The sequence below is a fragment of the Rattus norvegicus genome, chromosome X (genome assembly GCF_036323735.1).
Source record: "Rattus norvegicus strain BN/NHsdMcwi chromosome X, GRCr8, whole genome shotgun sequence".
NCBI lineage: Eukaryota > Metazoa > Chordata > Mammalia > Rodentia > Muridae > Rattus > Rattus norvegicus.
Genome location: NC_086039.1, coordinates 144,709,863 through 144,725,204, shown reverse-complemented (window position 1 = coordinate 144,725,204; position 15,342 = coordinate 144,709,863). Strand labels below are relative to the sequence as shown.

The 15,342-nt window shown below is 38.2% G+C and overlaps 1 protein-coding gene and 1 pseudogene across 10 annotated transcripts in view; both read right to left on the bottom strand.

Annotated features, from left to right (window-relative positions):
• The window catches only part of Magec2l1 (MAGE family member C2 like 1), a 181,594-nt gene that overhangs the window by 21,704 nt on the left and 144,548 nt on the right, over positions 1-15,342 (bottom strand). The window lies entirely within an intron of this gene.
• Positions 8,171-13,765, bottom strand: Dtx2-ps1 (deltex homolog 2 (Drosophila), pseudogene 1; annotated as a pseudogene).

The following is a 15,342-nucleotide window of genomic DNA, read 5'->3' as shown; positions in this document are numbered from 1 at the left end:
AAAGAATAGGTATTCAAGGCCCATACCTAAACATAGTAAAAGCCATATACAGCAAACCAGTTGCTAACATTAAACTAAATGGAGAGAAACTTGAAGCAATCCCACTAAAATCAGGGACTAGACAGGGCTGCCCACTCTCTCCCTACTTATTCAATATAGTTCTTGAAGTTCTAGCCAGAGCAATCAGACAACAAAAGGAGATCAAAGGGATACAGATCGGAAAAGAAGAGGTCAATATATTACTATTTGCAGATGACATGATAGTATATTTAAGTGATCCCAAAAGTTCCACCAGAGAACTACTAAAGCTGATAAACAACTTCAGCAAAGTGGCTGGGTATAAAATTAACTCAAATAAATCAGTTGCCTTCCACTATACAAAAGAGAAACAAGCCGAGAAAGAAATTAGGGAAACGATACCCTTCATAATAGACCCAAATAATATAAAGTACCTCGGTGTGACTTTAACCAAGCAAGTAAAAGATCTGTACAATAAGAACTTCAAGACACTGAGGAAAGAAATTGAAGAAGACCTCAGAAGATGGAAAGATCTCCCATGCTCATGGATTGGCAGAATTAATATAGTAAAAATGGCCATTTTACCAAAAGCAATCTACAGATTCAATGCAATCCCCATCAAAATACCAATCCAATTCTTCAAAGAGTTAGACAGAACAATTTGCAAATTCATCTGGAATAACAAAAAACCCAGGATAGGTAAAGCTATCCTCAACAATAAAAGGACTTCAGGGGGAATCACTATCCCTGAACTCAAGCAGTATTACAGAGCAATAGTGATAAAAACTGCATGGTATTGGTACAGAGACAGACAGATAGACCAATGGAATAGAATTGAAGACCCAGAAATGAACCCACACACCTATGGTCACTTGATTTTTGACAAAGGAGCCAAAACCATCCAATGGAAAAAAGATAGCATTTTCAGCAAATGGTGCTGGTTCAGCTGGAGGGCAACATGTAGAAGAATGCAGATCGATCCATGCTTATCACCCTGTACAAAGCTTAAGTCCAAGTGGATCAAGGACCTCCACATCAAACCAGACACACTCAAACTAATAGAAGAAAAACTAGGGAAGCATCTGGAACACATGGGCACTGGAAAAAATTTCCTGAACAAAACACCAATGGCTTATGCTCTAAGATCAAGAATCGACAAATGGGATCTCATAAAACTGCAAAGCTTCTGTAAGGCAAAGGACACTGTGGTTAGGACAAAACGGCAACCAACAGATTGGGAAAAGATCTTTACCAATTCTACAACAGATAGAGGCCTTATATCCAAAATATACAAAGAACTCAAGAAGTTAGACCGCAGGGAAACAAATAACCCTATTAAAAAATGGGGTTCAGAGCTAAACAAAGAATTCACAGCTGAGGAATGCCGAATGGCTGAGAAACACCTAAAGAAATGTTCAACATCTTTAGTCATAAGGGAAATGCAAATCAAAACAACCCTGAGATTTCACCTCACACCAGTGAGAATGGCTAAGATCAAAAACTCAGGGGACAACAGATGCTGGCGAGGATGTGGAGGAAGAGGAACACTCCTCCATTGTTGGTGGGATTGCAGACTGGTAAAACCATTCTGGAAATCAGTCTGGAGGTTCCTCAGAAAATTGGACATTGAACTGCCTGAGGATCCAGCTATACCTCTCTTGGGCATATACCCAAAAGATGCCTCAACATATAAAAGAGACACGTGCTCCACTATGTTCATCGCAGCCTTATTTATAATAGCCAGAAAATGGAAAGAACCCAGATGCCCTTCAACAGAGGAATGGATACAGAAAATGTGGTACATCTACACAATGGAATATTACTCAGCTATCAAAAACAACGAGTTTATGAAATTCGTAGGCAAATGGTTGGAACTGGAAAATATCATCCTGAGTGAGCTAACCCAATCACAGAAAGACATACATGGTATGCACTCATTGATAAGTGGCTATTAGCCCAAATGCTTGAATTACCCTAGATCCCTAGAACAAAGGAAACTCAAGACGGATGATCAAAATGTGAATGCTTCACTCCTTCTTTAAATGAGGAAAAAGAATACCCTTGGCAGGGAAGGGAGAGGCAAAGATTAAAACAGAGACTGAAGGAACACCCATTCAGAGCCTGCCCCACATGTGGCCCATGCATATACAGCCATCCAATTAGACAAGATGGATGAAGCAAAGAAGTGCAGACCGACAGGAGCCGGATGTAGGTCGCTCCTGAGAGACACAGCCAGAATACAGCAAATACAGAGGCGAATGCCAGCAGCAAACCACTGAACTGAGAATAGGTCCCCTATTGAAGGAATCAGAGAAAGAACTGGAAGAGCTTGAAGGGGCTCGAGACCCCAAAAGTACAACAATGCCAAGGAACCAGAGCTTCCAGGGACTAAGCCACTACCTAAAGACTATACATGGACTGACCCTGGACTCTGACCCCATAGGTAGCAATGAATATCCTAGTAAGAGCACCAGTGGAAGGGGAAGCCCTGGGTCCTGCTAAGACTGAACCCCCAGTGAACTAGTCTATGGCGGGAGGGCGGCAATGGGGGGAGGGTTGGGAGGGGAACACCCATAAGGAAGGGGAGGGGGGAGGGGGATGTTTGCCCGGAAACCGGGAAAGGGAATAACACTCGAAATGTATATAAGAAATACTCAAGTTAATAAAAAAAATTAAAAAAATATTTCCCATGAATATAAACGGGAAAATTTATAAAATTCTAGTATGCTGATACTGAAAGTGTATAAATAAGGTTATTCATCATGATCAGAGATTGTCCACATATAGAAATCAATATCACCACTAGCCAGAATGAGGACAGATATCATATAATTATGTCAATGCATACAGAAAAACATGCAATAGACTTGAACAGCCCTTCATGATTTCAAAAAAAATCCCTGAGTATTTTAATTGCTGAAAGGCCATACTACAGCATAATGAAATATGTATTGAAAAAACTCACATTTGACATACTAAAAGAGGAAAATCCAAAATCACTTCCTTTAAAATTTGGAATGTCTTATCACTCAACTCTTGTACTACTGGAGAAACTGCATATATGGAAGGGAATCAAACATCCCTGTGTGTAGATAAAATGATGCTACATACATACAAATCTAAATTTCACCAAAGGTGACTTAGATATGATAAGGAAACTCAGTGATATTGTAAGATACAAAATCAACAGGCAATACTCAAGATTGTGTTTTCTACAAGAACAGTGAACTTGCTTTTAAATAAATCTGTAAGTTTTATTCTATTCACAAAAGCTAGAAAAGATAAAAGCTTAGCAATAACTTAGAAGGAAATAAAATAATAAATAAATACACATACCATTAATGAAAGAAATTGAAATTATATACATAAAAAAGTTGGACTATTTCTAAAATTTCATATTTGATCATGTTTAATATAGGTTTTAAGGAAATTAATATTTTCCTCTGATTTTAGTTTCAAATATTATTTTCCTTATTGTATTCCTTCTAAATTGTGTGCTGAACTATTTACCTCTGGTGCCTCAAAGTTTGATTCTAATTGGAGTCAAGGTCTTTAAAGATATATGCAAGATAAAATGAGCTCATATGAACAAGTCCTAATCTAATAACATGACTGGTAGAAGAAAAGAATACAATACAGAAAAACAAAGAAGAAAAGCTGTGTGGATACAAAGGGAGGAGGCATCCGTCTAAAGCCAGGGCAGGAGACACAGGAAAAACATATTCCCTTATGACTATAACAAAATAAATGTATATTGTTTCACTTAACTGGTCTGTGGTACTTTGTTATGAAACCCCAGTAAAGTACTTTACTAACAGAGGTGATTGTAGTGAAAACTATTTCCTAAAGTTAAATAACTCCTCAGATTGGTTCACTCATTTGTTTCATTTGCATTTTATATAAAGATTTTCTATATAGTCCAGACTACTTGAATATGCTATGCAGTCAGCCAGGCCTTTAGTACATGCTTCTCCTGCCTCAGCCACAGATCTTTCTGAGCCACTCCTCTTTCCCTAAAAAAAAAAATGATTCATTTACCATTCCAAGTGGCATGGCAGTCACAAGTTTTCTTTTATTATTTTTGGAAATTCAGAAATATATACCTCTTTAAAAGATTGGATTGATGATCCAAATAGACCTGGCACTCAGCACTGATGATCATCAATACATGTGGTTAGTGTGCCTCTTGACAAATCCCACTCCCTGCTCTGGAGTAATATGAAGCAAACAGGAACAGCAAGTACCTTCACCTCTTAGTACTATAATGTGCATTCTTAATACCCAGTCTCATGAAATATGAACTTAGAATATTTATTAACCCTACAAGGATTATATCATTGATTGAAATGTTCACTTTTCATATTTACATGATGGGTTTACAATTTTAAAAACATTTTCTTTACATTGCTATTCAAATACATTCTATATACTGTAAGTGTAGAATAAGCTTAAGCATATATAACTGCTGGTGATACAAATGTTTATTCCACAAATATAAAAAAATGTATCATTAGACATGAGTTAGTATGACTGACTACATGAAAAAGTCAAAGGCTGTCTAAAATGTATGAACAATGGTAAATAATTGACAGGATGGAATTTACTGCAGAAAATTAGCCATGCAAGTGATGGAGAAGCACAATGAGGAGACTGGGGAAACTGGACACCTGTCTACATAAGGGACTCACTCTCTCCCTCTAAACTGGAAACATAAAGGCACGAAATGGTGTTGCTGGAGCCTAGGTGCTGCATTGCACAAGATGGGAAGCCAATTCATGACAAAATCAATTTTGGGCTTACAAGGCTCTCACGTCAGGTATGTGGCAGCAGAACTTCATAAAGGGTGATTACAAAGGAGAGTAATGAATGCTTACAGGCCTTTCTCTGTGCTCTCCCTCTCGACATACTGCCCATTGCTGAGCTGGGATTAAGACTTTATGTGTTCATCTACTCTACTGAGCTATGATCTCTGTGGATGCAAAGACCATGCTCTTTCTCCCATGGTAGTCACAATGTCTGCATACTACTCGCAACACAGCACACACTGTATACTATCAATATTTGGTCATTAAATCACTTGACTGTTTATTGTCTTTGAACTGTTAAAAAATTATGTAATTATTTTAACTATGCTTTTCTGAAGTTGAAAATCACAATAAAAGGATATGATTCCAGTGATATAAACACAGAAACTGAATATGTATCCAGATCATTTTTTAACCATAAGTAATTAGCCTCAAGCATTATATGACCCAGGAATCCCATTAATTGCCATATTTACATTACAGTATTTGTGGTGGGGAAAGATCATTAGAAAGATTTCAAAGTGAAGGATTTATCAGAGGAATATGGTGGTAATTTTAGTGAAAGAATATTCAACAGTCAATTTTGGCATTTCCCATAAATTATTTAGTAATAGGATTTTCTCAAAACTTATGAGTATGAGACAGACCTATTGGTCACAAAGATTTGTAGAGTATATCTCTTTCAGAATTTAATACAAACATGACCACCTAGCCTAGATGTCAGCATGATTTATGTATTGCATGGCTGTCTAGCTGAAAACCAATTCTTTGATTCTGTACCATTCCCAACATTTGATTGCACAAACTAAGGTCTACAGCATGGGGAAGGACACGGAGAAGCATCTATTCTTGTTACCTCTCCCACCTTATACATGCTACATGTTAGGAAAATTTTCTATGAACTGAAACCCTATGAAACTATTCATTAGTTCCATTTCTACTCTATGAAATCACAGTGATTTTAATGAGACAACCATTTGGCAACCCTTGATGTTTGGGAATATAGAACATATCATCTGCAACGCCTTTGTTCACCTCCATTAAAATTTACAACAGAGCTAATTCAACATACTAACTACAATATTATGCCAGTAATGCTATCAATAGAAAACTTCACACTTTTGTGGATGGTTCATTGGGTAAGAGCACTTCATTGCTCAAGTATAAGAAAGTAATTTCAACACCCATCACCCATGTAAAAAGCCAGAGACAACCACACACATATCTATAATGCCAGAACTGGAGGAGGGGTTGGAAAGCCAATGCAGAAGGAACACTGGGGCTTATTAGTTACTGAACGGTTTGGCTCGAGGAGAGATTCTTATCTCCTATCTCAAGTGATAAGCCAGAGAGTGATAGAACATGAGACCCACTTTGTCACTAGCCGCCTTGCACCATGTATGCACATACACATATATCATATGCAAATACACAAAAAATTAATAAATAAAAACCCCACATTCAGAAAACCCACATATATTTTTGTTTGTAAGACATTTTCTATATAACTCATGACTCTGACATGCTAGGATTACAGATATATGTCAATGTACTCTGCTTTCTAAAAAAATTAAAATAAAATCAACATTATTTACCCAAACCCACAAGATCCAAGTAAGGAAAAATTATATATTATATAATAATCTAGATATCTGTATTTTTGTCTTAGAGGTATTTTTGTATCTGAGAGTCTTCACTTCTAGACTGTTTGCTCTAGAATTAAATGCACAATTTGACAAAGTCAGTATTCAAGGGTGGAAATGAGTAAAGATGAGAGTACGCAAACTGCTTTCAGGATAAGAACACTATTTTTCTCCTTAGCATACACATCATTGTGTGAGGAGGCTGCATGGTAGTGACTTAGGGATTGACTGCCTGATGAGAAGTGTGTACTCATGAAAACTGGTTCACAAACACATCCTAGCTTTGTTTGAACATTAATTGGCATTTTTTTGAGAAATACGTATGTTATTAAAAGTTGCACCATTGATTATTACAATTTTTTAAAATTCCCCATTTCTATTTCTCCATCTATACTAAAATGTCACATTTCATATTTCCCTTGGAGCATCTTCTTTTTTCAAAAAATATCTTTTTCTCCTCTGAGCTCCATTTTTCCAATACTTTTAAATAATTATACTTGATGCATTTCACTTGAATTTCTTCCTTCTATTCTTATTTATTTGTGATATTTTATGGAAAACTGCTTAAGTGATGAAACACTATTGCCAAGGATATCTGCAGGCAAAAGAGGAAAGGGTGAATTTACAGTGTGTAAACACCACATTATGAATATATCCCCCCAAGAACTGATGTTTATAACAAGCCGGCAATTTTTGCCATACTCACAAGGAGTCATAAAATTTTCTATAATCTATAACATATCACATGGACAACAGAATGGAACTCTAGACAGCTATTTCCTTGTGGCAAAGGGACAAAATAGCAAACTCAAACCTTGCTGGGATATTAAGTATTTACAGCGAGACAGGATACTAATTTCAGATACAGTTTTAATGTTCTAACTGTCAGAAGACTAGAAAAATTCTTGAGGTAAAGAATTACCCTGTAGACCAAAGTACTTTTCGTCTTCTGTGTTATATCAAATGCTTGTAAATAACCTTTTAAAATGTGTTCGCTATACAAAATATGAAAAAAATGTGTAAAGAAAACTGCAATAAACCACTGGTGAGAGATACGAGAAAAACCAGAACTAAAGTGTATTTCCGACACTCCCATAACTCCCTCAGCAATTAATTCTCTCCATCAGAATGGATGGGGCTCTCTTCCAACTATCCCCACTTCTTTAGGGGACACCAGCTAATTATCCTGCAATTCAACTCAGTTCTAACAAAATAAAATGGGAGAGAGCCTCAAATCTCACAGGTTAAAGGTTCATTCCACTCTCACAAGACAGCCAGACACTTCAAATGCCCATCACCAGCCCCTAGCTATGGTCTGTGCTTCTAACCAACAAACTTTATCTGTCAGATCCCATATGGTTTTATTTTGACCTATGCAGGGAATAGTACAAAGGATAAAGGTAGTGAAAGTGAAGAGCAAAGTATACAAGAACGAGTAGGAATGGGTCAAGAAAGGCAATGCCTCTTAGGTAGCCAGCCTCAATTAAATACGCTGCAGAAAGACCCAAGTGTTTTGATATACAAGCCAGTTTACACCTAGTTTTTTATGTTTAAAAATCATTATATAGAAATGACTGATGATTACTTCAGTCTATTGGTGATTGCTTCAATCTCAGCACCCTCTCTCCTACAAGACAAGGGTGAAGGTGAGAGCTTCAATCTTTTAATCATGCTTTTATCTTTCTGATACCCTCCACCCCCGACTTTTTTTGTTGTTGTTGTTGGCTATAGAGTCTTTATTGCAAATAAAATCTGAGGTACGAGAAGCTGACCAGAAGCTGGGAGTGTGGTAGTCCCTGCTGATCCCTTCCAGGTCACCAGGCCGGGCCCACCTGTGCACTGAGGTAGCTCCAGTCCAAGCTCCCACAAGTACAAACTGAGGGCGCCCCTTTTCCAGGCAGACCCCAGCTCAGACAGGATGGTGGCAAAGAGACAAGAAGAAGCCCAAACTTTAGGGAGGTGCAACCCCAGTGGGCTACACAAACCCAACAAACACTCTTGCCTCTCAACAAAGGCGCACCTTCCTGCCCAGCCGCCAGGGGCTTTGGAGTGGTCCACAGAGGCAGGCCTGAAGTGTCACTGCTGCTCCCGGCAGTCTTCGGTCACTCCCTGGGCAGCAAGCTCAGCCAGCACGTTCTGCAGGTAGTTGGGGTCTGGATAGCCGTGGCCTGTCACGTTTCGGTCTATCTCAGTCTTGTGGTGGATCTCGTTCCACACTACGGTTTCCGTCTCACCTGTGGTGCTGGAAGTCCCCACAGTAAAGATGAGCCGTCTCTTCCAGGCCACCTTCAGGAGCTCCAGGACCTTGCGGCCCTGAGGGCTATCTGGCAGGTAGCACTGCCGGGGAAAGCCTCGGGCAGTGAATGGTTTCCCAGGGCTGGGGTGCTCCGGTCCCTGGATGCCATGAGGGATGTTGTAAACAATGAGTATAGTCCCACAGTCTTCGCGGCCTGGCAGGGACATGTGGAACCTGAACACCTCCATCTTCCCCCACGGCTGCGTTCCAGTCTTCTCCCCATAGATGGTTTTGCAGGACGGACACTGCAGACTCCCGTCCTTGTTCCCGTTGCAATACATGGCCAGCAGGCACAGCAGGTGGAAGGCATGGCTGCACTTGGTGAAGCGGCCCACGACCATGGGCCCAAGGGCCTTGCTGTCAGTCACGTCACTGTACCCAGAGGCCACAGACAGTTCCTCCATACAGATGATGCAGTCTTCTTCGGGGGCCACTTAAAACTTAAAACTCTATAACCTCACATCCTCAAGTTATCTCATTAGTACATATAAAAGGTACAATCCCGGGGTTGGTGATTTAGCTCAGTGGTAGAGTGCTTGCCTAGGAAGCACAAGGCCCTGGGTTCGGTCCCCAGCTCCGAAAAAAAGAACCAAAAAAAAAAAAAAGGTACAATCCCAGCACAAAGTCAGGCCAATGAATATTTTGTCAAGGAGGAGAGAATGACTCACAACTCCCCACACCTAACTGAGGAGCTGTTGACAGACAGTTGTTAATTTCTAGGTAAGGAAGAGTCCGTTTTCTTTAACAGTTTGGCCCCTGATGGGTGGATCAAGCTCCTATGGATGGCCTCACAGCCATGAGTAAATAGGTAATACGAATTGGATTATGAAAAAACAAGAGATATGATGTTGGGTGTGTGGGAGGTGAAGAGTAGATCTGGGAGGAATTAGGAGGAGGGGTGGGTAATGAATATGACCAAAATGAAATGTTTTTAAAGATTCCCTCTCTCTCTCTCTCTCTCTCTCTCTCTCTCTCTCTCTCTCTCTCTGTGTGTGTGTGTGTGTGTGTGTGTGTGTGTGAGAGAGAGAGAGAGAGAAAGAGAGAGAGAGAGCAATCTTGTTACAAAGGTTTTAAGCACTTTAAGGTTTTATTGCAAGGAAGTGGAATGAGGATCAAACGTATGCTTCACATATTGCCAAAATCTGCAGGTAAGAGTTATTAAAGCATCAGTATATTAGCTTTTAACTTTTTCCTATTGCTGATGCAAAACTCATATCCCTCATCTTAAAGGGAATAAGAGAAAGTTCACACTGAGGCCATTTTAAGTGACCATGGTCCATGAACACAGATTTGTTACTCTAAACTCCATGTTCCAACATGGAAGCAGTTTTATGAAGTTTTTTTTAATTCTACAGAGCAGAGAAAATCAAAAATCATGGCAAGTTTAAAATACATTGGCAGGCACATAAGAAAGGTAGGTACAGTAGATGGGGGAAGCTTTCCTGTAGGCTCAAGATGCTAGGTGATGGCAACCTTAGCATGTGGATTGGTAGAACCTAGTTGCCTGCTAAATCATTAGATTCTTAAACATCTTTATTCTATTGAACAATATGTTAGTAACATATGAGTGACAAGGAGTGTTATTCCGAGTGTCAGAAATTAGCCCAAGATATGGTAATTAGGCTCTGAACCTGCCACATTCACATCCCTCCAATATACTGAAATTCTAATCAGCCAATCCGTCTCTGCAGACACAGATTCCCTTCAGGAGTTTTTTGTGTGTGTGTGCACAGCCAGCAGAAGCTTCTTTTCAGAGGTTCACACCCTGCAAATATAGAATATCACTTACTTAGTGCAATCCAGGCATGCTCAAATACCTTTAATCTCAGCACTCAATAGCAGGATCAGGTGGTTCTCTGTAAATTCAAGGCTAGTGTGATCTACATAGTTCTAGGACAGTCAGTGCTATATTGAGAGACCCTCTTGCAAATGAAAAGAAAGTACAAAAGTGAGTTAATATAGGGATCAAAGATTATATTGCATAATTTATTAGAGCAAAATATTTGGATATTTCTTCCTACTGGCAACCACATTTCCAACAGATATCACTAACTCCCCTGTAATTCAATTTTGATACTATCAGTATGAAGATAGCCAAATACTAGCTCATCCAACACCTAACTAGCATCTGCCTTTATCATGATGGCATTCCTGAGTAGACCCATTAAAGCACAAAGCATCTGTGATGGTTTTAATTGGAATGACCCCTGTAGACTCCTGTGTTTGAATGCTTGGCCCAGAAGGAGGAGCACTACTAGGAGGTGTGGCCCACGTTGGAGTAGGTCTGGCCAGGTTGGAGGAGGTATATGAGTAAGTGGCGAGCTTTGAGATATCAGAAGGTCAAGCAAGTTCATTGCCTGCTGCCTGTGGATCAAGATGTAAAACTCTCAGTTCCTTCTCCAATGCCATGTACTTCTGCACAATGACATGCTTCCCATCATGACAAGAATGGACTGAACCTCTGAAATTGTAAGCCAGCCTCAATTAAATATGTGCTTTTATAAGAGCTGTCTTGGTCATGGAATCTCCTCACGGTGAATCCAAAACTATTTGAGAAAGTGTTCAAAATCTTGAGATAAAACTGCTTTGAGATTCTATGTCATTCCAATCAGAATAGCTAACATCAAGTAAACAGTGAGCAATAAATACTGGTAAGAATATAATGGAAAGGGCTGGAGAGATGGCTCAGCGGTTAAGAGCACCCGACTGCTCTTCCAGAGGTCATGAGTTCAAATCCCAGCAACCACATGGTGGCTCACAACCATCTGTAAAGAGATCTGATGCCCTCTTCTGGTGTATCTGAAGACAGCTACAGTGTACTTATATATAATAAATGAATAAATCTTTTTAAAAAAAGAATATGATGGAAAAGATGAACCTTTACAAACTGCTGTGGCTATGAAACTTTGTCGCACCTATGACTTTGGAAGTCAGGGTGGAGGTTCTTCAGAAAAAAAGTCAAAGTAGAACTTTACTATAACTAACATATACCTCCCCTTGGTTTACAATCTTCAAGTTAACATACTACAGATTTCTCTGTTCACAGTAGCTACCAACAGCCTAAATGTTGACCGACAGATGAATGGAAGTGTGCAACATATACAAATTGGATTTTATTCAGCCATAAGAAAGAATGAAATCATAAAATTTGAAATGCCAAATTGATGAACCTGAAAAGTATATTAAGCAAGATGACATAAACTGAGGAAGTCCAATATACCAGATATTCTATCATATGTGAACTGTACACTTAAATATATACACGGTTAAATATTTATTGGTTATGAAATAAATAGGGAACCATGTAAGGGAAGAAGTATCAAGAGAGGTGAAAATGTAACAGATACCATATGGCATGTAAACAGAATGGTAGGGCTATTAAGGGAGAGAGGAACTAACAAGAGAGGACAGAGAGAACAAGGGACATCAGAAAGAAAAAATTCGATGAATAAGAAAAAAGATATTGACATGTATGTATGAAAATGCAACAAAGAAACGCATTTGCTTGTATACAATTGAAAACAATTTATTAAAAGAATCCTTAGTGGGTTGCGGAGATGGCTAAGTGGGTAAAAACCACTTGGGTAGCTTTCCTGTAATTCAATAGCTCAGGCAAAAGAGAAAAAAGAGCCCAGGCTTAAGCAAGCTCTGGGTTCAATTGAGAAAGACCCTGCCTCAGTGTACAAATGGAGTGTGATTGAAGAATATATCCAGTCAGTCTCTGGCCTCAATATTCATGCACACATGCAAACCCATACACATGAAAACATATATGTACATTGCATGCACACACACACACACACACACACACACACACACACACACACACACACTACATAACAGAAATGTGTTTTGTTTAAAGATCCCTTTATGTACTTGAAATAAAATTCATCATTAGGTGTGCATTTTAGAAATATTTTCTCTTGCTTAGTCTGTGGCTTGCCTTTTCACTTTCTTGCTGGTGCCTCTCAGCAAGCAAACAGCTTTCCATTATAATGTAGTTTAGCTAGCTAGTCTCTCAGTTCCTCCAGGAATCATGCCTCTGGTACCATAGCCAAAAGAACAATTACCAAATTCACATTCATCCAGAATTCCTTATTTTCTTGGGCTCTTATATTTTGAATTTTGCACACAAATTTGTGAATTGTTTCAAACCCTGTAGATGCCCCTCTGTTCCATATCATGTTTTTTTTTGAAACAGGAAATTATTTCCATCATATTGTCCTTGCTTCCTTGACAAAGAGAAGTTCACAGTATTTATGTCAGTCTTTTAGTGGGCTTTCTACTTGCTCACAATACTATACTGTCTTAATTATAGTGATTTTACAGTATTATATTAGACAGCATTATTCCTTTGAATATGGTCTTCTTCAATATTTTACCACATATTCTACATCTTTCATGTTCTAATATAACCTATGGGATGAGGTTGTCCGTATCCACAAAATGAAGTGAGGATTTTGATCAAGATCAGATTAAATCTATAGACAGTTTAGGAAGAGCTAAATTTTGACAGTATTAAGCATTCTTTTTTGTTTAATCCATCCATCCACATTGATATATCTATTCATTTCAGTCTATTTTTGTATTTTTCATCAGGGTTTTGAAGTTTCTCTGTAGTTTTAAAAAAATCTATCAAAGGGTACATTCATTTATTCTTTGATAAAAATCTATAATTTTCTCCTCCAAAAATGCCCAATAATAAGAGTTCTGCTGATCTGTCTCGTAAAATACTCTCATAAAAATAAACATAATTTCAGGCAACATCTTATCTGAATTATAGTAACAACAGTAAAATTTAAAATCTCTTTAATTTTCATAATTTCTTGTCCATCCCTTAGATTTTAGCACTTTTTAGAGGTTTTCCTTTATTGGGTCTTTTCAATGCTTTTTATTCTTTTTATTAATTTCTTACATTCATTTATTTATTTGTGGGAGCAAGATGTTGTCACCATGTAGAGGTCAGAGTTCAATTTACAAGGTGAATTCTCTTCTTCCACCATGTAGACCTTGTGACTGAACTCAGGTCAGCAGGCCAGGAGCAAATGCCTTTACATGGTGTGTATCTCACCAGCTCAGACTCTTTCTTTTTATAGTTATGTTTGTCTGATTCCACATTTAATTAAAATGTTTGCTATCAAATTTAAGTGGAATTTTAAAAGAATACCTGTAGATAACAATGGTTTTCTGATAACATTCAGCTCAACAACAGAGGAAATTTATATAGGCACACAGAGATACATACCTAACTGATAGAGTTAAATATAGGTAGTGTCTTATAAAATTCCATGTGTCAAAGACCTGGTACTTATTGTGCTACTCAGTCTTCTTAAAAGCCCACCACATCTTTTGAAGCTGGATCCTTATGTGATACCCTTATATCTTTGATGACATATTCTTGCAGGGATTTGGGATAGCATGATCTCTTCTTCCTTTGCTTATCCTGGTACATAAGTCGTTTTTTTTTCTGGCATGAGCTTCCACCATAATGTGCCATGCACACCATACACCAGTCAATTTTGGACACAAGCTTCAAAAATTATGCATCAAAATTCTGGGCCAAATTTTTCAAGTATTTGGTTGTTATTATCAAAAGATGACTGATACGCTACTAGCCCAGAGCTTTCCATACCCTGAAAATATTACATGCTTCATAGAACACCAAAAGGCATTCGAATGTCAATTATCAGAATTGTTATTGAACATCTTAAGTTTGAAACTGATTAAATTCAGTATGATTTAGTAAGTAAGATAACCAAATGACATTTTACATAGAAAAAATAAGAATACCCTTATGGTTGAATCTTCTGTCATTTTTGTTGCAGCTGTCTTGAGTCTTACTCTGTGCCTCAGGCTGGCTTGAAACTTATGGTGGTCTCCTCTGCCTCAGCTTCCTCAGTGGTGAGATTATAGGTGTGAACCAGCACACCTGATTTGATTCATAGAAATGATTGATGCATAGAAAAACTCACAAAGCTAAATATAATAAAAATCACTTTTAATCACTATACAGCTGCTATTACAGTAAGGTGGTTTTATGTAATTTTAAAGGTTTGTGGAGAAGGATAGACAAAGTGTGTCTTTGCATTTAATCTTTAATTATTAAGTAGATTATGCATGGGGACTTTTAGAGTGGCTTTGTGCAGAGAACCCAGCACATAAAGTAAAGCACTGTAAAGGTAAACAAGATGGCTGGTTATCCATTATCCATCTACCTCCAACCAGAAACAACAGTGACCCACTTAGGACAGAGGTGACAAATGTAGCACAGGACCAGTCTGTTAAAAAAAAAAGATTCTTTACAAAGGTGTAGATATCAATGAACACAACAGAGAATGCAGAAGGTACTCACAAATAACTAAGGTGTTAGCTGGCAGACTGCAAGGCCTAGAAAAGAGCTCCTTACAGAGCCTTTGCATATACATTGTGCTTTCTGGTTTTGTTTTATGGGGTTCCTATTTGTGCAAATGTGTGCCTCTGCATCTATATGTGTTTCTTGTGTTTTATTGTTGGCTTTTCCTTCTGTTTATTTGTTTTGTCTTATTTTTTTGTAAATGCCTATTTTTATTCTAGTTAAAGA